General features: G+C 41.2%; 1 protein-coding gene and 1 pseudogene across 4 annotated transcripts in view; both read right to left on the minus strand.

The window, feature by feature from the left end:
• LRRC8D (leucine rich repeat containing 8 VRAC subunit D) overlaps positions 1 to 26,843 on the minus strand; it is a 120,862-nt gene that overhangs the window by 10,149 nt on the left and 83,870 nt on the right. The gene's annotated exons all lie outside the window — the stretch shown is intronic.
• On the minus strand, positions 2,126 to 3,396 carry LOC125097735 (heterogeneous nuclear ribonucleoprotein A3-like; annotated as a pseudogene).

The raw sequence follows: 26,843 nt of genomic DNA on the forward strand, positions 1-26,843 counted from the left end.
CCAGGTTCAAAAATTAGAAGCTATGATGGTTGGACAACCCCGTGAATATCCTGAAAAATGCTGAAAAGTACACTTAACTGGGTGAATTGTATGCTATATGAATTAAACCTCAAAAAAGTCATTATAATTTAGAAGCCAGACCTCAATCTTTATTTTACTGCCTAAACTGCTTCTCAACAGAAACAGGATAGTGAAAGGAGGTACCCTAATTGTAGAGTCACGCTATACAGCATTCTAGGTTCAAATATGTTCTAAAATGATTGCTATGTTATTATGATTACACCGAACTTGTTCTGAAGAAAAATCTTTAGCACTTTCCTTATCCACTCCATGTCTCATCTATTAAATCTTTTTTTTTTCAAGATTTTATTTATTTATTTAACAGAGATCACAAGTAGGCAAAGACACAGGCAGGGGGGGGGGGAAGCAGGCTCATCGCTGAGCAGAGAGCCTGATGCGGGGCTTGATCCCAGAACCCTGGGATCATGACCTAAGCTGAAGGCAGAGGCTTTAACCCACTGAGCCACCCAGGCGCCCCTCATCTATTAAATCTTAATAACAATATTGCCATGTATTGGAAGCAATTCAGTTTAGGGTCTGACACAAAGATGTTTGCTGAATCTGAATGCAGAAAAAGAATCACTGAGGAGAAAAGCAAGCCCATCTTAATTAGTCTTTAACTGAAGAGGGTTAGGCCAATTTCTTGAATTTTGAATTAGCATGTAGCATTATGTACACAGAAGGAATCCCAAAATAAAAGACAGTAAAACTCTGGTTTCGATTTCATTTCATTCAAAAACATTTCAATTAAAATTACTTATTTTTTTTTTAAATTTTATTTTTAAGTCATCTCTACACCCAACATGGGGCTCAAACGTACAACCCCGAGATCAAGAGTTACACACTCCACCAACTGAGCAAGCCAGGTGCCCCCCAATGAAAATTACTTACATTAGGAGGTGGCAAAGCTTGATGCCAAAGAGACCTGGGTTCAAATCTTGTTTTTCGCTCATGTTCTTTAGCAGTGTAAATGTGGGGAACTTAGTGTTCACTGGAAAACTTATATTAAGGAGATTATTATTAGCATACAGCAAAATCCTAGCATCAAAACAGAAAAATATGGCCACCTAATTTAAAACTTTAAAAATTAATCCCATCTGCACAAGAAGACCTTCAATACCCCTATTAAAAGGAAGACAAATGGCTTGGAAGTGTTACTTAATGAAAAGAATTTAGTATATGAAATAGCAAAGAGCTTGATTAATCAATCTAATACATATATTTTTCACATAGGTATGAGTTCCCTACCCAAATACGAATGTTCATTTTCTTTCTACTGCGTTCTGTGAAAAACCGGCCAGTTTTCTTGGCCAAACTGGGCAGATTGGGTAAACACCTGAGACTGGTAAGGATCAAATCCTCAAATCCTTTAGTGAAATAAGTCAAAGCAGAACAAGTTAAAGTTCATAAAGAAGCAATGAGCTATATCATCACTACCAGTATCCCTTCCTCAACATTCAATGTACATTTGAACATATGTACACACGTGTGCAGGAACACACACACATGCCACACCCAATTCAGACATGAAAAACACCTACAATTAAAATAAATGCTTCAGATGTAAAATGAGAGAGAAGGAATGCTTCAGTGTTTTCAAACAGAGCTCTGTATGACTGATATTACATGAGTATTAACTGTTACAGATGTTATGTTACTAATTTTTTTTTTGAAAGTTAAAAATTCCTTAATTTTTTATTCCTGGTACCACTACCACAATTTACTGGGCAATATACCTGATGTAATGAAAAGAAAACGAAAAAGAGAAAGACAAAGCTACAACAGATAAAGACCTCAGGAATGTACATCTAACTGACACTATGTTGCATTAATCAATAGCCATACTTTTTGCAAACTGTGGCTATGACAGTCCTGAACAAGAAGGGTTTCCTGTTTAAGCTGCAGTAACTTTTCTGACTATGGATCATCGTTCCTTCTGTAGTAGATTTTTACAGTTCCTCTAATGCATTTGGGACGACTGTTTCAAAGTAACCTGCAGCTTTCCTGACAAATCTTTGCTCTTCTCTCCTGCTAAGAACTGTAGCCCTTTTCTTCTGAAAATTTTTTAGAACCTTCTGCTTCCACCACCAGATCCATAACCACCACCATAGGGACTGCCCGACCTTCTTCCACCAAAACTGCCCCCCCTTCATGGGTCCATAATTTGATTGCTGTTGTCCACTATAATTTCCAAAATCATTATAGTTCCCACCACCACCATTTACCACCTCCCAAATTTCCTCCTTCATTGTCACCATCATATCCTCCACCACCACCTCCATATCCACCTCCTTCGTTTCCATACCCTGGTCCACCACCACCACAGACTCCTCTACTACTGTAATCAGGACCACCACCGTAGTTGCCACCATCACCTCCAAATCCATTATATTCACCATCACCTCTTCCATAAGTACCTCTGCTGCCACCACCTCCACCACCATACCCTCCCTCTTGCACCAAAGTTTCCACCACGGCCAAAGTTACCACCACCTCCAAAGTTTCCTCTACAACCCGTGAAGTTGCCAGACCCACCTCCACGACCTCTTTGTGATCCAGCAGACTGCATTTCTTGTTTAGAAAGGGCCTTTTTCACTTCACAATTATGCCCATTAATAGCGTGGTATGTCTAAACAACAATTTTATCAACTGTATCATGATCATCAAAAGTTACAAAAAGCAAATCCTGTCTTTTTTCCACTCTGCCTGTCTTCCATAACTTCTATGGTTTCAATCTTGCCATACTTTTCAAAGTAGTCTCTCAAATTATATTCTTCTGTATCTTCTTTAATACCACCAACAAAATTTTTCTTCACTGTTAGATGGGCACCAGGCTTTACAGAATTCTCTCTAGAAACAGCTCTCTTTGGTTCCACTACACGCCCATCAACCTTGTGTGGTCAGGCACACATTGCTGCATCCACCTCTTCAACACAGGAGAAAGTCCAAAACCAAAACCCCTGGAACGTTTTGTTTGGGGGTCTCTCATCACCACACAATCTGTAAGTGTACCCCATTCTTCAAAATGTTCTCTTAAACTATCATCTGTAGTTTCAAAGCTCAAACCACCAATAAACAGTTTTCTCAATTGCTCTGGTTCCTTTGGATCATGGCCCTCCTCACCCCGGCGGCAGCGGCGGCAATGGCCAGAGTTGGGCTGGGGGTGACCGGGTGGTGCTTTTACCTCCATTTTGAGACTGGACTCGTCATTATGTTATTAAATAATACATATTGTTATGGATATTATAATTATGCAAGATACTTTAGCTAATATAATTCCATATACAAATACAACAAATCAGTGTTACTCATTCTCAAAAAGATTATAAGAAATTTTCTTTTATTTATTTTTTTAAGAAGTGGGGGCAGAGGAGAGGGACAGAATGTTAATCAGGGTCCACGTCCAGTGCAGAGCCCAAAGTGGGGCTCAATCTCATGATCCTGAGATCATGACCTGAGCCAAAATCAAGAGTTGGATACTCAACCAACTGAGCCCGCCCAGGTGCCCTGGAATTTTCTTTTACAAGTCGTTTTCTATTTTAATAAATAGAATTTTATTTCTATTTTCTCAGCCGACAGAGCATGGGACTTTCTATTTTCTCAGCCGATAGAGCATGGGACTCTCAATCTTGGGGTTATAAGTTCAAGCCCCACGTTGCATGTAAAGATGAAAAATAAAATCTTAAAAAAATAAAAATAAAAAAACAATTTTCCTCTAACACTACTTTGGTCTAGATACCTCAAAAATAACAGAAAAAATGTTTAGGGACTTGTCCCTTGATTTTACAAACCACTTGGCTATCTAAAACCTACTAAACACTTGGAAGCTAAAGACCACCTTGCTTAAGAATGTTTGGATCAACCAGGAAATCAAAGAAGAACTTAAATAAATCAGGGAAACCAATGAGAATGAAGACACTTTGGTCCAAAACCTATGGGATATAGCAAAGGCAGTCCTAAGGGGGAAATACATAGTCCTCTATGCCTCCCTCAAAAAAAAATTAAAAAATCCAGAATACACCAGCAATCTTTACACCTTAAAGAACTGGAGAATCAACAAGAAATTAAGCCGACCCCACACATAAGAAGGGAAATAATCAAGATTAGAGCAGAGATCAATGAGATAGAAACGAGAGATATACTAGAACATATCAACGAAACGAGAAGCTGGTTTTTTGAAAGAATCAGTAAGATCAATAAACCACTGGCCAAACTAATCCAGAAAATAAGAGAGAAGGCCCAAATTAATAACATTATGAATGAAAAGGGAGAGATCACGATTAACACCAAGGAAATAGAAATAATCATCAGAAATTATTATCAACAGTTATATGCCAATAAGTTAAGCAACCTAGATGAAATGGATGCATTTCTGGAAACCTACAAACTTCCAAAAAGTGAATCAAGAAGAAATTGACAACCTGAATGAACCAGTATCTAGTAATGAGATTGAAGCAATGATCATAAACCTCCCAAAAAACAAGAGCCCAGGACCTGACAGATTCCCTGGAGAATTCTACCAAACATTCAAAGAAGAAATAATACCTATTCTCCTAAAGCTGTTTCAAAAAATAGAAACAGAAGGAAAACTTGCAGACTCTTTATGAAGTGAGCATTACCCTGATCCCCAAACCAGGCAAATATCCCACCAAAAAGGAGAATTTCAGACCAATATCCCTGATGAATATGGATGCCAAGATTCTCAACAAGATCCTAGCTAACAGGATCTAACAGTACATTAAAAACATTATCCACCATGACCAGGTGGGATTTATCCATGGGATGAAAGGGTGGTTCAACATTCACAAATCAATCAATGTGATAGAACAAATCAGTAAGAGAAGAGAGAAAAACCACATGGTCTTCTCAATTGATGCAGAAAAAAGCATTTGACAAGATATAGCACCCATTCCTGATTAAAATGGTTCAAAGTACACGGATAGAGGGAACATTTCATAAATTTCATAAAATCCATTTCTGAAAAACCCACAATGAATATCATCCTCAAAGGGGAAAAGCAGACAGCCTTCCCTTTGAGATCAGGAAAATGACAAGGATGTCCACTCTCACCACTCTTGTTCAGCATAGTACTAGAAGTCCTAGCAACAGCAATCAGACAACAAAAAGAAATAAAAGGTATTCAAATTGGCAAAGAAGAAGCCAAACTCCCTCTCTTCGCAGATGACATGACACTTTATATGGAAAACCCAAAAGACTCCACCCCCAAACTACTAGAACTCATTCAGCAATTCAGTAATGTGGCAGGATACAAAATCAATGTACAGAAATCAGTTGCTTTCTTATACACTAACAATGAAAATACAGATAGGGAAATTAGAGAATCGATTCCATTTACTATAGCACCAAGAACCATAAGATACCGGGGAATAAACCTAACCAAAGAGGTAAAGGATCTGTACTCAAGGAACTACAGAACACTCATGAAAGAGATTGAAGAAGACACAAAAAGATGAAAGACCATTCCATGCTCATGGATTGGAAAAATAAACGTTGTTACAATGTCTATACTGCCTAGAGCAATCTATACTTTCAATGCCATTCCGATCAAAATTCCACCAGTATTTTTCAAAGAGCTGGAAAAAACAATCCTAAAATTTGTATGAAATCAGAAGAGACCCCTAATTGCTAAGGAAATATTGAAAAGGAAAAACAAAACTGGGGGCATCATGTTGCCTGATTTCAAGCTTTACTACAAAGCACAAAAACAGACACATAGACCAGCGGAACAGAGTAGAGAGCCCAGATATGGACCCTCAACTCTATGGTCAAATAATCTTCGAAAAAGCAGGAAAAAATATACAGTGGAAAAAAGACAGTCTCTTCAGTAAGTGGTGTTGGGAAAATTGGGACAGCTATGTGTAGAATAATGAAACTTGACCATTCTCTTACACCATACAAAAAGATAAACTCGAAATGGATAAAAGACCTAAATGTGAGGCAGGAATCTATCAAAATCCTAGAGAACATAGGCAGTAACCTCTTCACCGTCAGTCACAGCAACTTCTTTCAAGACAGGTCTCCAAAGGCAAAGGAAACAAAAGCAAAAATGAACTTTTGGGATTTCATCAACATCAAAAGCTTCTGCATAGCAAAGGAAACAGTCAACAAAACAAAGAGGCAACCCACAGAATGGGAGAAGATATTTGCAAATGACACTATAGAACTATAAAGAACTATAAAGAACTCCTCAAACTCAACACACACAAAACAGATAATCACATCAAAAAAATGGGCAGAAGACATGAACAGACACTTCTCCAAAGAAGACATGCAAATGGCTAATGGACACGTGAAAAAATGTTCATCACTAGCCATCAGGGAGATTCAAATCAAAACCACATTGAGATACCACCTTATACCAGTCAGAATGGCCAAAATTAACAGGACAGGAAACAACGAGTGTTGGAGAGGATGTGGAGAAAGGAGAAAGGATGTAGAGAAAAAAAGAGAAAATCTTACACTGATGGAAGGAATGCAAGTTGGTGCAGCCACTTTGGAAAAGAGTGTGGAGATTCCTTAAGAAATTAAGAATAGAGCTTCCCTATGACCCTGCAATTGCAGTACTGGGTATTTACCCCAAAGACACTGATGTAGTGAAAAGAAGGGCTATCTGTACTCCAATGTTCATAGCAGCAACGGCCACAGTCGGCAAACTGTGGAGAGAACCAAGATGCCCTTCAACGGACAAATGGATAAAGAAGATATGGTCCATATATACAAAGGAGTATTATGCCTCCATCAGAAAGGATGAATACCCAACTTTTATATCAACATGGATGGGACTAGAGGAGATTATACTGAGTGAAATCAGTCAAGCAAGAGAGTCAATTATCATATGGTTTCACTTAATTGTGAAGCATAAGGAATAACACGGAGGACATTGGGAGATGGAGAGAAGTGAGTTGGGGGGCAGTTGGGGGAAACTGGAGGGGGAGCAAACCATGAGAGAATGTGGACTCTGAGAAACAAACTGAGGGTTTTGGAGGGGAGGGGAGTGGGGGGTTGGGTGAGCCTGGTGGTGGCTATTAAGAAGGACACATATTGCATGGAGCACTGGGTGTGGTGCATAAACAATGAAATCTGGAACACCGAAAAGAAAAAAAAAAAAAAGGACCTTAAGAAAAATAAAGAACTAAAACCTACTAAAATCAGATTTCACAAAATCCACCCATTTTGCTACCTCCAAAAGCTTTTTTTTTTTAAAGTGGGGGAGGGGCAGAGCGATCTTCTGACCCTGAGGTCACAGCCAAAATCAAGATCCAGACTTTTTTTTTTTTAAAGATTTTATTTATTTATTTGACAGAGAGATCACAAGCAGGCAGAGAGGCAGGCAGAGAGAGAGGAGGAAGCAGGCTCCCTGCTGAGCAGAGAGCCCGATGATGCAGGGGCTCGATCCCAGGACTCTGAGATCATGACCTGAGCCGAAGGCAGCGGCTTAACCCACTGAGCCACCCAGGCGCCCCAAGATCCAGACTTTTAACTGACTGGGCCACTCAGGTAGCCTTCCAAAAGCTTTTTATGAATCCACTTAACACCTGAAAGAAAAGGACTTGAGAAAATCCAGAATCTGTGAGCTACAAAAACAAAGTATATTTTAGTACCTACTTGGACTTTCTCTCTAGAGCAGTGCTATTCACAGAGAAAATCCACTTCAAAGCTAAGGAATAGAATTCTCAATACATTTTAGAAAATCTAAGACAAACTATCTCAGGAATTAACAAAAATATTTTAATATACCATTGTGTATTTTCTTGCCTTTTCTGCTAGCTTTTAATTCTAAAAGTCAAGGCCCATGTTTGAAAGCTAGAAAATGAGATCTCATTCATGGAACAAAAGAACGTCTAAATCAATGGCTTCCACATTTCATTTCGTGCAAACATCAGAGTTTTCTTTCACAAATTATCACTAGCATTGCCTTGACCAGGAAATCAGGCCAAGAGAACTTCACAAATCCTTCAGCACCTACAGGCATCGCTTAGGCACCTTCTACTAGAAACTATTTTTCATTCAAAAAACATTTACAGAGTGCTAGATATAGGAGCTGGGGATAAAAAGGGGAATAATAATACGAAAAATCAGCAGCTGTCCCCACTGAAAAAGAAGCCTAGAGGAAACACAAACAGAGAAAGAGGTATGGAGATGGTCTGATCAGCCCTGCAAAAGAGGCCTTAATAAAGGCTCCAGAGAAAGCCATCCCAGGCTCAGAGAGAAATGTCTGGTCAAAGTCTTCTAATCCTAACTTTATCCAGTTTGCAAGGCAGCCAGTGGGATTGTTAAGGGTAGTTACATTTGCATTTCTAAATTCTTCCCACCTGTAAGAAAAGACATCTTAGGCCAAAACTGACCATTTTCTTTTCAAGTTTACTCACCTTTAGTATTGCTACTCCAGAGTATGACTGGCACATGCCTGAGACTGGACTAAGGAAAGTGAGCCAGAATGGAGATTTCTGACCCCCTCAGGACCTTTCCATGATCCTGGGAAGTCTTGCCACATTCTGTTCCAGTTGTCTTTGGGACAGAAAGGCCCTCTCATCACAAACCCATGGTTATCTGCTCTGGATACAGACAGTTGGGAACCTACCAGTCCTTGTTCCTGATTTAGTCCAGGTTGCTAGAAAGCACCTGAGTGCCTTGCCTGGTGTTCATCTTACTAACCCTGAGAAAACTTCTCAAAGTTAGTAAAAGATACTCAGATATGGCTATCCCATACCCTGGACATGTAATTCATGAGGCTACCTAGTGGTTCATTAAAACAGCCCAGCCATTAGGACTAGAAATGAACACAGACACAGACCATGGCTGCTCATGACACTTGCTCAACTGGGAGTTCCATCAATCTGTCTGTCTCCTTCTTTCCCTCCACCTAGGTTTGAATTCCCACCCTAAAGGAGGTGAGTTTCTTTTATCTGCATGTACCCAGAGCATGACACAGGAAAAAAAGAAAAACAAAAACAAAAATGTAATAAAGGTCTGAACCAGACCAGAACAAATCCTGGTGACCTGTAACCAGCATTCTAGGAGCGGGCGTAGAAGGCACTGAACCTGTGAGCCAAACGCTGTCGCTGTTCATTACAGGGACAGCTGAAGTCACTGTTAATTGTGCCAGAGTTTAAAAGGATCAGCTCTGACACAAATTCTTCAATGTCCAGATGGACAGTACCATACAACTCTTTTTAACAGGTTCTTCTGAAGGTGACTCACAGGGATAGACCATCTGCAGGCAGTTTGGCTTAGAAGTCAACATTCTACGGGAAAACAAAAAGACAAGTGTGGGCACACCCTCACCAGGAGATAAGACCAAGGTCTGATTCTTGATTGCAGGCAGGTGATAAGCCAGTGTGAACTCCTGGACTGAGGCAAAAGAGCCCCATTTTAGCATACAGCCACGCAATATAAAAGGACAAGCAGGAAGGAGCTCCAGAGAGGCAGACTCCAGGAGACAAGGAAGCTGCCTGGAACCTCAGATGTTTATTTTCCCTGTCCTCATGGCGTTTTTTGCCCTTCCGCACACATACTGGATGCCGAGGTTCTGACCGCCTCTAACTGCATGTGCACAGTTTTGCTGGAGTCCATAAACACTTCAATCAGAATACTGTACCAAAGTGCTGAGTCAGTACCCAGAGCCCTGGGAAGTGCTCTGTGAAAGCTGCTGTCGTTATTCACTGTGTTGTATAAGGCATTTTATATAAAGAGCTCTATAAAAATTCTTCACTCCCAGATACGAAGACGAGAGTTTGCCTTTCACAACGTACTGACATAAGAGCAATGGAATCTGGGTGTTCTCCACTTAGTTGTAGCTTCCAAGAAAGACAGCTACATTTTATAAAGGCATTATAAGCATTAACCCTTAACCGGAATCTTTGTTTACTTATTCACTCCCTCAACCCTCCATCCATGAAACATATCTGTGTACTCAAGTGTTAACATGATGCAAATTCCTGGAGAAACTCTGGTGGGCAAAGACATGTTTCCTTTCTCATGGAATGCACAGTCTAGGAGAGAGAACTATTCATGACTGAAGATGTAAAACGGTCAACCGAGAAGCGCTACCAAGAAGAGGACCACTCAGGAAGATTTTACTTTGCAGGGAGAGCAGCATAAGCTTCAGGAACCCTTGCTGTCACAGGACCCTTTCAAGGCCCAGCATCTACTTTTAATGCCTCTAACTTTGTGTTCTTTTCCTAAAAGAGAGCTTCCCCATGTCATGATACGGGAAGATCTTGACCTTCCTCGTCTTGCATGCATCATGAAGGCAGATAACAGTGGCTTTTCCTCCAGGTGGCAAGATCAGGGAAGAAGTCCCAACTGGGGCAGAATGTGAAGAAAGAGTGCAGAGGGGCTGGGCCAGAAGGTCCAAAGGTCCTGCTTTGTAGCGAGACCGCCAGGAAAGAGCATGTGAGGAACGGAAGGGTCCCCAGCCTGGAGCTCAGGGAGGAAGAGCATGTGGTGTGAGGAGATGTGGTCCTGTGAGCCATGTGGAAGTTCTGATGTCACAGAACTAAGAGCAGCAGGGAGCCACCGATGTGTTTGGAGCTTGAGATGGGAGGCACGTGACAAGTGGGGGGCGGGGTTTGTCCCTTCCAAGATCGCTGTGAGCGGGAGGACACTAGTGAGGGAAGATGGGAGATTAGGAGAGCAGCTACTGGTTATTCTGGGCAAGAGATGAAGGTGAAGACTGGGCTCTGAGTGGAGAAGGGAGGGAGCAGGTAACATGGAGGATTTAGGAACTAAAAGGCCCAAGAACTAACAACCAGACTTAATGGACTGGATAAGGCAGGAGAAGGAGAGAAAGGTGTTAAGGGATAACCCCCTGGTTTCCTTTAATTCTCTACTTTATCGGTCCATACCCTTGTTCTTTTATGTCCATTTACAGGATTTCATTGTAACTGAATCTTTTTTCCTAAGCCCTTCAAATCCTTTCCCTACCGCCTGCACACACATCTTCCAGAATTCTTTATATCATTTTCCCCCCGAAACCCTTTTAAAAAAGTAAGCAGCAGATTATATATAATAATCTGCTTTTTAAAAGGGTTTGGGGGAAAAAGAGGAAAAAAAGGAAAAGAAACATAGTCCTCACATGTTAGGGCATGAAATCTATAAGCTTAAGATAGTTTGAAAAACATGACTTTAGTATTATCAACACATAGATGATGGGTAACTATCTTTTTACAACACTTCTGGGGTGAAGCACAATTTTAAAACACAAAACAGGGTGCCTGGGTGGCTCAGTGGGTTAAGCCTCTGCCTTCAGCTCAGATCATGGTCTCAGTGTCCTGGGGTAGAGCTCCGGCATTGGGCTCTCTGCTCAGCGGGGAGCCTGCTCCCCCCGCCCCACCTCTCTGCCTGCCTCTCTGCCTACTTGTGATCTCTCTCTGTCAAATAAATTAATTAAATCTTAAAAAATAAAAAACCCAAACAGTTCCAGTTTCATCCATACTTAGAGAATGCATACATATGATGCATTGCACTGTACAATATCATATGCAATATAATCAAAAGAAAGCTGGCAGATAACACTGTAAGAATCCTACACACAAAGTCTGTGATTTTTCATGCTAATAAAACCTGGTTTCTGGAATAAACTAACATGGAAACTAGTGAAAAACCAAACCTTCCTTAGATCTTTCAGGCGAGACAGGGAAAAGCAGCATAGTTTTGTTCCTTCTTACGTTTTCTTTAGGTATTAAAATGAGTTTATATTTGATAGGTACAAAATAGCCAAGCAGTAGGGTAGCAGTGAAGATGGGGCAAAGATATAAGGGGTAACAGTATGAGAATACAATGAAATTCTTTAAAGCTATACAAAAATAACATAAAAATGGCATAATTTATGCACAAATAATCTAGAGTTTCCTTTTACTGAGCTAATAATTTAAAACAGAACTTTAATTCTTACATGTTGGTAGCATAATGGATAAGAAAGTGGCTTAAGGAGTTGGCCTGCCTGAGTTTCCATCCCATCTCCACCTCTTAACACTTCATCTGTAAAATGGACACACAATTAATATCTCACATCACTAGCTATGTAAACTTGGGCCTTCACTGTCCTCATCCGTGGAGCGGGGATAAAATACCACTGTGACAGGATACACAAGACATCCAGTATAATGCTGAACACACAGCAGGAATGCTCACCAAATGTTCCTACACCAACCTCTCTCCAAAACTGGCTTGAAATGTCCAGAAAAAATTAAGGAAGGTGGGAGCCACTAAAGAAAACCCTGAAGAAGAAGGTGGTAATGAAGAGAAAAAAGGATCATCAAGGATTTGGGTGGGGAGGGGAACAGTGAAGAAAAAAGAGAACAGGATAAAACCCAAAACAACAAGATAAGGAGGAGGGGACTTCAAGGTAATAAAGGTGTAAATCAAATACCGTGAAGATGAAAAACAATCAAAACTCTTAAAAGTCATTAATGACAGTTGACAAAATAATCTCTATTAAAGTGGAATTCATTATTGATATTAGAAGCCATCTGAGGTTTAACCAAAACTTCTCCCAAAGGGTCAGCCTTCTAAAGTAATACGAAGCCTCGTTTTGGAATTATTGATAAAATGGTAAACTTGGCTGAGTATCACTTTTGTCCTATTTCAAAGGATTTGATTAAAGAAAGGATTGCTTTATTCACAATTTACTTCTTGTTTCTTGGTACTTAACTTGTGTAGCCCTTGGTTTTTTGTTTGTTTGTTTGTTTTTTAAAGATTTTATTTATTTGACAGAGATCACAAGTAGGCAGAGAGGCAGGCAGGGTGGCGGGGGGGGGGGGGGGGGGGGAAAGCAGGCTCCCTGCTGAGCAGAGAGTGATTCCCAGGACCCTGAGATCACGACCTGAGCCGAAGGCAGACACTTAACCCACAGAGCCACCCAGGTGCCCCTGTGTAGCCCTTGTAAAAACTACACATCGCCTCTAGAGAAGCGGGTCTGATAGGGTATTTGACTGGAAGCCCTTCACTAGCTACAGTGTGCATGGTGTTAATGGTATTTTCCCTCTTCCCAAATTATGATGAATTAGCGGATTTTTAATAAAGAGAGCCACAATCATGATGATCTAATTGATAACATTTTTCCTGATTATAAAGTATTAGCGGAGCTATAAAACTAAGGCACAACTGAATAGCCCAGAGTGTGTAAAAACTCCTAAACCTTTCTGTACTGGGAGGGTACAAAGACCTTACCAAATGCACATGCTTACTTTACACATAAGCGGCTAACTCAGTAAGCTGCTGCTGATTTTAGATGAAGCTGCTTCTTGGAACATTACATGAAGATCCTTGAATTTAAAAAACGGGGTATTTACTTTCTGACAAAGCATGATATCGATTCAACCCTGAAAAAATGATTCAAGATAACGTTTTTGAAAAAAAAAAAGTGTTACATACACAAGTGCCAATGTATTTATTTAAGCATCTGCTATTTTAACTGTAGAGAAATTAACAGTGTTCCTCAACCCATGTCACGGTCCACAGAGAAAAGGGCATTTTTACAAGCCCTTGGGCAAACTGAAGAGATCTGAACACAATCGGCCCTGATTTCAGCCATCTGGTACCCATCCCTGGCATAGACTTGGAATTCCACATTGAAGTATAAGATATTGGATGTAAATTAAGATCTAAAATCTTCTAAGTGATAGAATTTATCCATCTGAGATGTGATCATTTTTGGAGTGATTAAATGTTATTTTCCTTTCTTCCTCGTGAGCCAAAACCCCAGTAAAAACAGATTATTATCACCAAGAAACAGTTTGCTCATTTGTGTCATTTTACATGCAACAAATCAGAACTCTAACAATGATGATGTGTACTGTTTTAACGGATCAGTATCATTAGGTCGATGCTGCTAATGCTAAGACAGAGAGTGCTGTTTAATCACCCACCGATTCATTGTCAAGCACTGCATTCCGTGTGAAGGTAGGAAGGATCTGTAGACGAAGATAACTTATCTGGCCCATCCTAGACTTCAGGAAACCTTTACTGTCCAAGAAGGCATCGGGCTCACCTCATGACACATTATCAGCAAATATTTGGCTTAGGTAGCTCAGTAGGGGCTGAGAATACATATATAATAGGAGCAAGATACATACAGCCCTTGCCCTCCCACAGCTTCAAGTTCTGCCCATACTCACTTTACGTACTTTGGAAACGGTGACGTATGAACCACTACCACTATTCTGCCCAGGACTACTTACAGTAAACAGTCCTAATCCATCCTAATCTAAAATGACAACAAAAGAAGTATATGACTGTTAGGAAATCTGCGAGAGCTGAGACCAATAAAAGTGAAAACAAAGTTCACCTTCTGAACTGGAAAACTTTTGAGAGTGACAAGTGCTAAACAAAAGGGGAAGCCAGGATGAGGTAGAACTGGGACTCTCCATGAAAACCAGGACTTAGTGTCACCCTTAGAGACCACATGAGCTAGAAATATTTGAGGCCATCATGCAAGGCTGACGTGTAAACACAAGTCTTGATTTTTTTTTAAAGACAAATAATCTGCAGACACATCCTATCCTATCCTTTCCTTCCTCCCTCTCTCCTTCCCTCCCTCCGTTCCTTCTTTTTTCTTCCTTTCTTTCTTTCCTTTTTTCTTTTTCAAGATTTTATTTGTCAGAGAGAGAGAGCACAAGCAGGGGGAGCAGCGTGCAGAGGGAGAAGCAGGCTCCCCGCTGAGCAAGAAGCCGGACGTGGGACTCAATCCCAGGATGCTGGGATCATGACCTAAGCCAAAGGCAGATGCTTAACCCACTGAGCCACCCAGGTGCCCCTTCCCAGTTTCACTTTTAATCAACATACATTTTTGTTCCTGTGATAAAGCCAAGTAAGTATCCTCCAGATACCATCCTCACTTTCTCTTTTTTGGTAACAGACATCTGCTACCATCACCGCTTAGTTGAGCTGCGTAGAGACTGTTGCCCGGTTAGAGGTAATATTTCCTAGCCGTATTTGCAACCAGGTATGGCCCTGTAACTTAGCTGGGCAAATAGGATGTAAGAAGCGATTGCTCACTTCCTGGTAAGCTCCGTAAAGACAAATCTACCTACTTTGGCCTTCCTTTTTCCTTTTTCCTGCTGGCTAGAAAATGGGGAAGAAGGCACAACCTCAGAAACCACGTGCAAGGCCAGCAAAGCAGTCCTGCAGCCATAGGCTGCTCGCATCAGGACTGCTGTGTGAGAAGGAAACGCCTTATAAGGCATTCTATTAACAGTTCAGCTGGTTCCAAAATTAATAAAATTCGGAACTACTCAAAAACGCCTCTTAAATACAAGGATCCAGAAATAGAAAGATTTGGATAGACTCATTCGTGAGTACTTCTTTGTGGTTTCTGGGAACACAAAAGAGTGGAGGCTTTTCCAAGAGGAGGGCTCAGGGAAAGCACGACATCGTCAGATCCAAGTTAGAAAAAGGGCAATAAGGAACCCTTGAAAAGTTTGAACGGGGAAGTGGGCAATGAGATCAGCACTCTGATTTAGAAAGAATCCTATCCAGAGTATGAAGTGGGACTGGAGGTAGGAAAGGCTGGAGGAGGGGAAGCGAGTGTCAAAGTTACACCGGACAAGGTGACTTCCAGGTAAATTCAGTATTTCAGCTTGAATAGCTAGGACCTGTGTATAATACATTCAAGTAGAGATTACTAGGAATCACTTGACCTAAATCTCAGGGGAAGGATCCAAAATGGAATTATCCAATTGTGACTAATCAGCATATGGAAGATGAGAGTACCTACGGGGAGTACCTATGGAGAAAAAGGTCAAGGAATCCTGGGGCTCTCTACCATTTAGGGAACAAGTGGGAGAAAAGGATTCAGTGAGGGTGCGTGGGTCTGTGGGGGTGGTAGTCAGAGAGAGGTGGAAAACCGTTCTGGAAGCCAAAGGGAGCAAGTCAAGGAGGTTAAAGGTAAAGACTGACTGCTGGGTCAGGCAGTTCAGTGCCTAAGCACTGTTCACAAATCAGTATGGCTCACTGAGGGTGAGGAGTAAGTGGGAAAGGGAATGTCTGCTTCTTGAACGTCAGCTGGGGAGAAAAACAAAAGGCTGGGACAACAGCAAGAAGGGTAAACAGGTTAGATGGAAGGGTTTACTTTTTAGGATGGGAAAAAGTAGGCAGAGAGAAGTTAAAAAGAACAGGGTAACGAATGTTTATAGCAGCAATGTCCACAACAGCCAAACTATGGAAAGAACCTAGATGTCCATCAACAGATGAATGGATAAAGAAGAGGTGGTGTATATATATACAATGGAATACTATGCAGCCCTCAAAAGAAATGAAATCTTGCCTTTTGCAATGACGTAGATGGAACTAGAGGGTATTATACTGAGCGAAGTAAGTCGATCAGAGAAAGACAATTATCATATGATTTCCCTGATATGAAGAATTTGAGAAGCAATGTGGGAAGTTTGAGGGGCAGGGAAGGAAAAAATGAAACAAGATGGGATCGGAAGGGAGACAAACCATAAGAGACTCTTAATCTCACAAAACAAACTGAGGGTTGGTGGGGGGTGGAAGGGTATGGAGAGGGTGGTTGAGTTATGGACATTGGGGAGGCTATGTGCTATGGTGAGTGCTGCGAAGTGTGTAAACCTGGCGATTCACAAGCCTATACCCCTGGGACTAATAATACATTATACATTAATAAAAAATAAATTAAAAGAAATAAGAAGAGGGTGAGAAGGTACAGAGAGTTTTTTTTATATGGCTGTCTTATTAGGAACTTCAAGTTAAAACAGATACAGTAAACACATTTCTACAAGGAGCTCTAGCTCAAGTATGTAGCATGCTGTTATGACTAAATAAAGGTATCAAGATTAAAGAATTCATAATTCCACAGAAATTCTTTTTTTTTTTTTAAGATTTTATTTATTTATTTGACAGATAGAGATCACAAGTAGGCAGAGAGGCAGGCAGAGAGAGAGAGGAGGAAGCAGGCTCCCTGCTGAGCAGAGAGCCCGATGCGGGGCTCGATCCCAGGACCCTGAGATCATGACCTGAGCCGAAGGCAGAGGCTTTACCCACTGAGCCACCCAGGCGCCCCTCCACAGAAATTCTTAAACAAACAGAGTTTGAACCTATATTGTTTGCTTTTTTCTCCAGTAAGTCAGTAAACATTAACCTTGCTATCCACCATATTACTTATCAAGTTGGAAAACTTTAAAGATTCCTTTCTGGGGAAAGTCGAAAGAGGAAAAACAAAAACAAAAACAAACAAAAAAGAATTCTTTTTTGACTCCTATAACTCTGGAAAGAAAACATAGCACATGGACATAAGAGTGAGTAGCTCTGTGTACATTCGAGTCATCTAAACAGTATCAGGCACTCTCGCGCACTGAAACTCCCTGCTAAGGTCAGGCTTAGATTAAAAGAACTCAAGTCAGACTACACTGAGAAGTAGAAGGTGGTTAAAGAAATATTTATTATTCCTAAGGAGAGTGTTAGTGACCTAAATCAGATTGATTTACTTCTCATTTCCTTGTCCACAGTATGGAGGGGAAGATAGGGTGAGAAGGAGGTGGGGTGTGCTGCTGGAGTCTGGGAGTGATCAGCTTGGCCATGAGACACCATCACAGAACACAGAGACCACAGCACACATACGGGAGACAGGAAGAAAACCCTGGTACAGAATCAACACACACTTGAGTTCATGAAATTGTCACACTTCCCACCCCCGCCCCCATTGCCCTCCAAGCAGTGACATTCCTGTTTTAGTTTTTTGGAGAAAAAACTGAGGTTTAGAAAGTTTGCAATGACCAAGATCATGCAGCTAAAATTCAAACCCAGATCTGACTGACCCCTCCCAAGACCAGACCTGTACCCCTTGAGCTTGTTTTAGAAATTAGCTCTAAGTCAATTAAAATTCCCCCCTAGGGGCACTCGGGTGGCTCAGTCCAATAAGCGGCTGCCTCCAGCTCATGTCATGATCACAGGGTCCTGGGATTGAGCCCCACATCGGGCTCCCTGCTCAGTGGGGAGCCTGTTTCTCCCTCTGCTTACCGCTTCCCCTGCTTGTGCTCTCTCTTTCTCTCTCAAATAAATTAATAAAATCTAAAAAAAAATTCCTCCCAAATTTATGAATTATTAGAAGGAATGCTTGAGTAAAGGAGTCACAACCCCAGTATTCAAAGGCTGCCTCAGGACACAAGGAGCAAAGTCTGAAAAGTGAAATGACAACTTACTACCCAACTGCCACTTAATAACAGGATTACCTCACGTCTTTATCATCATCTCAGCTTTTAAAACCATTTGCATAGATTCCGACTAATCTGATCCTTACAAAATGCTAGGAGACAAGGAAATAATATTAGCTTCATTTTTTAGCCAAGAAACGGCTGCAATAAGGCAGTGGTCATCTGAGACTGGAAGTGGAGATCTCTGGAACTGTCCAGCGGCCAGTGGCATACATACTAGAAAAGGCTCCCACACAGGTGACGGTCTCACAATTTTACACATCTTCAGAAGAAGTGGTTAACAACGTCAGACCAAATGGTCTCTGTAAACCCTTCTTGACATGCAGCTTATGAAGCTTTCCTTTTTATTCTGAATTCATTTACTATAAACTGTAACTGTACTTCTTTAAGAGTAAATAACTCACTTGGGCCAGCCAGTTCTTGGTGCAAAATCCGTAATGATTACCCAGTGTGAACAGAGTACTGCTACAGTTGTGACTGTAGGAATACTACAGGAAGGGTAAAGGACTTCAATCAGAGCTAACATTCTTACTCGGTAGGAGGGACTGCCTGCATTTACTACATTCTTATAATTCTACTTTGCTAAATAAAAATTTCCTTTAGCGCTTCTGGAAAAGTGCACTGTTGGCGCCCCTATGACATCCTCAGTCACTTACATTGGGCAATGAAAAAAACTGGTATTATAGAAAATATTTCTACCTATTACTTTTAACTCAATGAGAACACAATCAAACCCAGCAAGTGACATCCTAATAATCTACACCTAGTGGCTACTTTCCATAAACTACAGCGCATGAGCAAGAAGTATGTTTCTTAGATAACTTGGGTCTTTATTCACTAATAACACAACCACTAGAAGAAAAACCACACCCGACTGCACAGGCATATCAGAGAGATGGTAGTATCACTGATACAAATTACAGGCCGCCTCTGAATTGAACACCACCCTCAATCTCACAGAGGGCTTCCTGCTCAGTAAAATCTGCCTTAATTGGTTTTCTTTCTGTTGTTGCTGTTGAAAAAACAGAGAGCGAGCCAGCCCAGGCAGCATCATGGGAATTTCACACACACACACACACACACACACACTCTCTCTCTCTCTCTCTCACACCCTTTAAAGACTAAGTGAGTACATCTAGTTTTTAAGAAAATACTAGTAACAAGGAACAGGTTGAGGGTATTTTCCACTGGTTTAAAAATAAAGCATTCTAACCTTTAAAAAAAAATAAATCTTAGAATTATAGAAACAGGAAGCAGCAGCTGGATTTATCATCCTTCATTTCCTCTGAGAGTCAGACTAAGGAACTCCCCATCGAGACAAAAGCCACAGAGGGGCAGCCTCCGCCTGCTCCCCCGCACGACCACATGCCGGGGCTGCCTGTCAGAACTCTGGTTGGCCACTTCAAACTCCAACTGCTCACTGTATCTCGGAAAGCCTTCCACGGCCAGGCCCTACATTTCGACAAAATGAAAAATATGACCAGAATGGAAATACACATATGTAATGTCCCCCTCTCCCACAGGTCTCTCTACAGGGCCCGTTCCCCGAAGGCCTCTGCAGCCTAGTTCTGGTGGCTTGTGTTGGAGAGAGCAGGAGGGCCAGGCTCAGATGCCCTCAGCCCCGTGTGGCTGTGGCTGACATTCTCTCATGTGTGAAACGGCCAACAGGGCCACCCAATTTCACACGGTAGTAATGGGCGGTCCGTGGGATGATGAATGCCTCAATACCTTGCAAATGACACGTAAATTACAACACCCAGAGTAACAGCCACATACATGCTCGGAGAAGGGGTGTTACCAGTTCCGAAGCTTTCACAAATTGTATCTTCTAGTTTGATCCTCAAAATGACGCCGTGGCTTAGAGGGCGGTGGCGGCAGCCGCATCCGCACCGACACAGTTATTAGTAGGGTTTTGTAAGTGAACTAGCCGAGAAGCGCATAATAGGAAAACTGTGTCTTAACTCCTTAGCAGCATCCAGATCACTGGAACACATTTCTGGCAGTACATGAGAGGTAAGTACTAAGGCTGGGAGTTACGAAAGCTGTTCCCATTTCAGGTCTGCTACCCTGGGCAAGTCCCTTAACCTCTCCAGGCAACATGATTCATCCATCTGTCACCAGGCTGGTGGGAGACAAAAATAAAAGGAGACCCGATTCCAGCTCTTCAAGAACTCACTTGGAGGCAAGGGTGAGGGATGGAAAGAAGTGACACATAAACAGATTAATTATAAAATGGTATTTACTTAAAATATGGAGTGGGACAAAGTGCCTTGGGATCACAAAGCAGGAAATGACTAACTTTGGGGGACTCATGGAAGAATTCCTCTCATTCGTAAACTGGGAAAAGAAGGAAATCAGACTGCACATTTACCCATGTCTCTTTTGGGGCTAAAGCTCTCAGAAAACTAGGCGGAGAGAGATCACTGGCACTATCAATACGTAGCACAAGGCCTCTTATACACCTGTATGTCCCCAACACATCATTTAAAAAATAATGAGGGTCTCTTATGTGCTAGAAAAGTGTACTTCAGAAATCTCTGAGCAAAAAGATTTTTCAGAATATTACTCAAATAGGGGCACCTGGGTGGCTCAGTTGGTTAAGCATCTGCCTTCAGCTCAGGTCATGATCTTAGAGTCCCAGGACAGCCCATCAGGCTCCTTGCTCAGCAGGGAGTCTGCTTCTCCCTCTGACCTCTCCCTCTCATGCTCTCTCTCTCTCAAATAAACATATAAAATTAAAAAAAAAAAAAGAATATTACTCAAATACAAATCATACTTGGAAGTTCGTATAAGTCTACGGGAGCTGGGTCTACAGTTAGCCCTATTCGTACTAATGACAGGACTTAGATCCTAGAACCAGATTATCTGGGTTAAACTCGACTTTACTAGTTACTAGCTGTGTAACTAGCTAAGTTACTCGATCTCTTTGTGCTTCAGATTCCTCATATATGAAATGGTGGTAGTGGGGTGGGGGTTGGGAGGGCCTAGTGGTAGGGGTCATAGTAACACCATCACCTACTTCACAAGGTTGTTATGAGGATTAAAAGTACTATATACAGGACGCCTGGGTGGCTCAGTTGGTTAAGCAACTGCCTTCAGCTCAGGTCATGATCCTGGAGTCCCGGGATCGAGTCCCGCATCAGGCTCCCAGCTCCACGGGGGAGTCTGCTTCTCCCTCTGACCTTCTCCTCGCTCATGCTCTCTCTCACTGTCTCTCTCTTCTCTCAAATAAATAAATAAAATGTTAAAAAAAAAAGTACTATATACATGTACTTAGAGCAGCTCTTGGCACACAATAAAGGCTGACTTAGCTACTGTCGTGATTTGCAAAAGTATAATAACAGGCATTTTGGGACAATTCTACAGATACTCTCTTACACCTGTGAGTTCCCAATTTAGTCTCGATCCCCAATTTTCACTTTTCAGAAATTTATGGAAAGTTCAATTTATCAATAATGAAATGTTGGTTAGCTGCTTCAGAAATACATTCCCCCAGATCTGCTTAAGTGAAACATACAAAGTAAGATTTTAAAAACTCATTTCTAGTGACAGATCCGAAACTAACACAGGCAATACAGGTTTATGGGGATAGAGATGTTTGCATTTCACAAAACTGTTTGCCTTTAAAGTGACTACACAGGAGTTTTGGATGACATTTTGGAATTACAGAAAAGCAGAAAATGAAAGAGGAAGGATGCCTATATTATCACAAATTTTTTTCTATTTAGTTTTATATTTAAATCATTTATAATACCTTAAAATCATAAACGTTCAGAGTAATACTAAATATGTAAATTAACCACCAACTGAAAAATATAAGCATGTAAATAAATTAGTTTTTTTTCATTTTTCTCACTGAATTCACACAAAATTTCAGGATATAACTTGGGCTGGTAACAGTATTTTATCATTATTTATGGTAACCATCAGCTGAAATGGATTGAATACAGATAAAATTAAACTTCTATAAATCAAACTGCCATGTTTTAATTGGCAGCATCAGCAACACTCACCAAACCAGAAGACTCTGCACTTAATATTTAATATATTAAACATTATTATCTCACTGGCTCTCAACCAACATCAATACTTACTGACTCTTGGGGCCTGTGGTTTTCATCTTAGTCAATAATGCTTAGGTTCAGGCCTCAAAATTAATCATTAAAACCTGCTGCTACAAAAAGTGTTCACTAGAACACCAAAAGAATAAAAAGAGAGGCATGGTATTTATCATACTCTTATGTTCTGGAAAGAATGGGATACTTTTTCTCAATACAAAATAGGTTTATTCTGTGACTCTACTTAATGCTTTAAAACATATCCATAGAAAATGAAGCAAAATACTTCAAACTATAATTTACTCGGATTCAAGTCTGTGTTAGGCACATTTGGGGAAGGGTTTTATGAAGAATAATTGGTACAATTTCTTGAGACAAGCTGAGGAAAATTATTTCCCTAATTTTATAGGTTAAAAAAAAAAAGCTTAGAAATGAGAAATGTTAGGTAACATCCTCACAAAGTCACAGAACTAAAAACTGATAGACCAGGGGGTGTCTGGGTGGCTCAGTCAGTTTGGCTTGGGTCATGACCCTGGGGTCCAGGGACAGAGCCCTGCATCGTGTTCCCTGCTCGACGGGAAATCTGCTTCTCCCTCTTCCTCTGCCACTCCTCCCTGCTTGTGCTCTCTCCCTTGCAAATAAATAAAATCTTTAAGAAAAAAGATAGCATTCAACATTCAAATAATTCAGTGTCATGTATTAAGTTTCACTTTTATACCAGGAGTATGCTCAGAAAATAGATGTAGAAGATTCTTTCATCCTTTTCTTTTATCTGCCTAATTACATTGTGTGACAAATCTTGTATATTTGGTGCAATGATTTAGAACTTCTACATTACCTGAGGGCCACAAACTATTCCAATTAGCAAGTGTCCAGACTGCCCTGCCTTTTACTGTTTTGTCATAAAATATTAAAATAATGTAACTAGTTTATGTACCAGGACAGCTGTTACTGTAGGCTCAGACAAAAGATAATTTAACAGTTAATCAACCCTTCTGAGACAGCTTCATGATAAAGGTGACTCTAAAAATACCAGGTTGTTCTAAGAGAAACTATATTCAAAATTTATCCCATTTTCCTAAAACAGTGAATGCTCTGGGTACCCCAAGTTCTAGAAATGATAGGAAAGTTCTGGTAGGACTCTAGTTCTGGTACTGACCAGCTATTGGGTCCTAGCAATCTCTAGGTCTTAGGATCTTCACCTGTATAATAGTAAGACTGTATTAGATTATCTCTTCCTTCCTGACATAAAAATTTAAGATTCAGTTCACACTTAAAATCCAAACTCAAATATATCCTTCCACAAAAGCCATCTGCCTCCCATCCTCACCCCGAGGCACAGTCAGCTGCTCAGAGTAGCTGAGTCCCCACACAACTTTATTCACTATTCATTAGGGTAGTCATTAGGATATAATTATTTGCTTATCCAACAGAGTGTAAGTTATTCCAGAGGAGAAACTACGTCTTATTAATCTCTGTGTATCTGTCATATACACAAAGGTATACAATAAATATTTTAAAAACAAGTTCTTCGAACCGTGGTATCAAGCAAGCATTCATGTGGTACCCCGATTGTCGGGGCTCTAGACCACATTCTGGAGATGAACCAAAGTTCCCACCCATAAAGTATTTGCAACTTAGAAATAGGATAATCATGTATTAGGATGATTAATAATACAAGTTTAGTACATTTTAAGACACAAGTTTAGGTGAGTTCTGTAGAAAAAAACATGCTCTTGGAGTTTAAGATATCTAAGACTCTTTGATGATTTAACTATTTATAACCCACCTTGCAAACACTTACATTTTTCTCTCCTCCACTCTTCGTCTATATAATGGGCATAAATCCATGTCATGCTCATTTTTTTTTAAAGATTTTATTTATTTATCTGAGAGAGAGAGCAGGAGTAGGGGAGGTTTAAAGGGAGAAGCAGACTCCCCACTTAACCAATGGAGTCACCCAGGCACCCTGTCAAGCTCATTTTTAATGATTCGATTGTTCAGGAGAAAAAGCGATCTCCAAGGAGTAGCGGCTTATTCAGAGCTGGAGAAGACTTAGACACTTGAAGATAAGCAGAAGAAAAAAAGTTTAGGAAAGACTAATAAACACTTTTAATGGGGTGGTGTGAGTTAAAGTGTGAGGTTACCTCAGGCCAGGGCATGGAAAAGAAAAGAAGTAAAAATATATGTTTTTTGGCCTGGAAGTGTTTAGCTTTCAAGTTCCCAAACAAAATTTTATGTAGTACTTGTTGGTTCTCAGGTATTTATTTTTCTTGCTCATGCACATCCCGGCGGTTAGCAACAAAAGGGAGTAAAGGCTGCTGGCACTGGTGCATAGAGGCTCGGGAGAAGACAGGAAACCAGCACCTGAAGGATGGCCAAGAAGCCCTTCGGGACCCTTTGCTGGCAGCTCACACTAGCCTCCCTGCAGGAATAAACGCTGACAGGTTTGCACAGAGGAGAATGAGTGACCCACTCTTCCGTGTTTTTTTCCTCAAGTAACATCCAAATCGAGATGAGCTGGGGTACGTACCACAAACCCAGATTCCTGGGCTCCACGAACACCTACCCCTTTCTACATGAGCCCCCAAATCTGTGAAAGAGCCTCGGATGGGCTGAAACACAATGAGAAGTAAAGTAAACTCAATGCAGCCCGGGAACTCCTGCCAGCAAGGCGGAGCTGAGATGACTCAGCAGGTTAGAGCCCTGACCCTTTACTTCTGGACTCATTATGCTGGTTCTTATCCAGTGGCTACTACAAATGCACAGGCACGGATTGGTCTTACTCTAGAGCCCATCTGAGAACAACATGGAATGGCTAACACAGCTCCGCACGACACATGGGCGGGTTTCCCCTAAGAAAGCCGGCCCAGGGTCCTGGTTGACAGCCAGCTCCGAAAGTCTGGCTGAGAACACTAACAAAAAAGTCATGGTCAACCTTAAATTCTGCAAAATTCTATTCTACAGAATGGCACAGAAGTTGGGGAAAGTAGAAAAGAGAAATCGGGTGGGAGGTGGAATTGTGGGGTTCTGTCAGTGACATGCTGCAAATCAATTTCCAAAGCTATGAAATTAATCATGGTAATAATAATAATAGGGGTGCCTGGGTGGCTCAGTGGGGTAAGCCTCTGCCTTCGGCTCAGGTCATGATCTCAGGGTCCTGGGATAGAGCCCTACGTCGTCGGGCTCTCTGCTCAGCAGGGAGCCTGCTTCCTCCTCTCTCTCTGCCTGCCTCTCTGCCTACTTTTGATCTTTGTCTGTCAAATAAATAAAATCTTAAAGAAAAATAATAATAATAGTAAAATTCCTTCCGTTGACTTTTTTTCCTATCCTTCAGCAGCTTCAATGCACCTGCTTCTATCTGAGCCAAGTGCTGTTGCACAAGGTACTCTGTCTCCTGCTTATTCACATCTGGGCTAAGTTATATATACCACCAGATGTATGTAAGGCAATATAGTTTGGCTCTTTATGAAAAGGAATGAGTCCTCTTGTAATTTTTTTTTTTTTTTGTCAAATAAGAATTATTTTTTTAAAGCCTGAACGTGCTCTTGAAAGAAGCTTTAGGTGTAGGAAGGGCTTGGAAGTAAAAAGAGATGGGGGCCACATAAAATGTGCTCGACTCCACATTTAAAGCTTTAGCTAAAGGGTGAAGAAACCCCAGGAAGGGCAATCTCAGGTTCAATCACACTTCTTCACCAAGTGTCCTTAGGGAGCAAGGCCAGGTCTAATCTACCCTTGGAGACGCCAGGGCAGGTATCCTAAGAGGACTTTTATTTATTCTCCCCATGTTATCTCCTGCACAAAATTCCCCACAATAACAGATGTGGCCTCTCCACCTTCTCCTTCCTCTTTCTTCCCTTCGGGATCTGCCTGCCTGCAGAAATGATGCATTCTGGACTCCTCTCCTGCTGGGTGGTAGAGGGCTTGACCTGCTAGCTGCCAGCTTCCGCTGTCTTGCTCTGCCTGGGAAAGAGTGGGTAGTCTATCTAATTCAAGGATGAAATTTTAGAAGGCCCATTTGGCTGCAGACTCAAAACCACATTCTCCAAAAAGCATTTTCAGTAATAAAGATGACATCTTGCTGTCCATCAGCCTGGCTCCTTTATCTTTCTCAATGGCTTTTTTTTTTTTTTTTAAAGATTTTATTTATTTATTTGACAGACAGAAATCACAAGTAGGCAGAGAAGGCAGCAGAGACGGGGGGAAGGAGGCTCCCCGCCGAGCAGAGAGCCCGACGCGGGGCTTGATCCCAGGACCCTGAGATCATGACCTGAGCCGAAGGCAGAGGCTTAACCCACTGAGCCACCTAGGTGTCCCTCTCAATTTTAATTTGGGCAATGGAGGAAGGGTTATTTTTGGGTCCCCTCAAACTCTGAGTGTGGGTAGGTCACTTTGGTTTGTCTATGGTATAGTTTTTAGCAACTATTTATTGAAGATGTATGTACAAACTTGCGGTGAGAAGGAAATGAAAATAATCTATCTGGTCTTATTTGTTCGTGGGTGGTTCCGTGACCATATCCTATCACACCAA

Source organism: Lutra lutra, chromosome 4 (genome assembly GCF_902655055.1).
Source record: "Lutra lutra chromosome 4, mLutLut1.2, whole genome shotgun sequence".
NCBI classification, from domain to species: domain Eukaryota; kingdom Metazoa; phylum Chordata; class Mammalia; order Carnivora; family Mustelidae; genus Lutra; species Lutra lutra.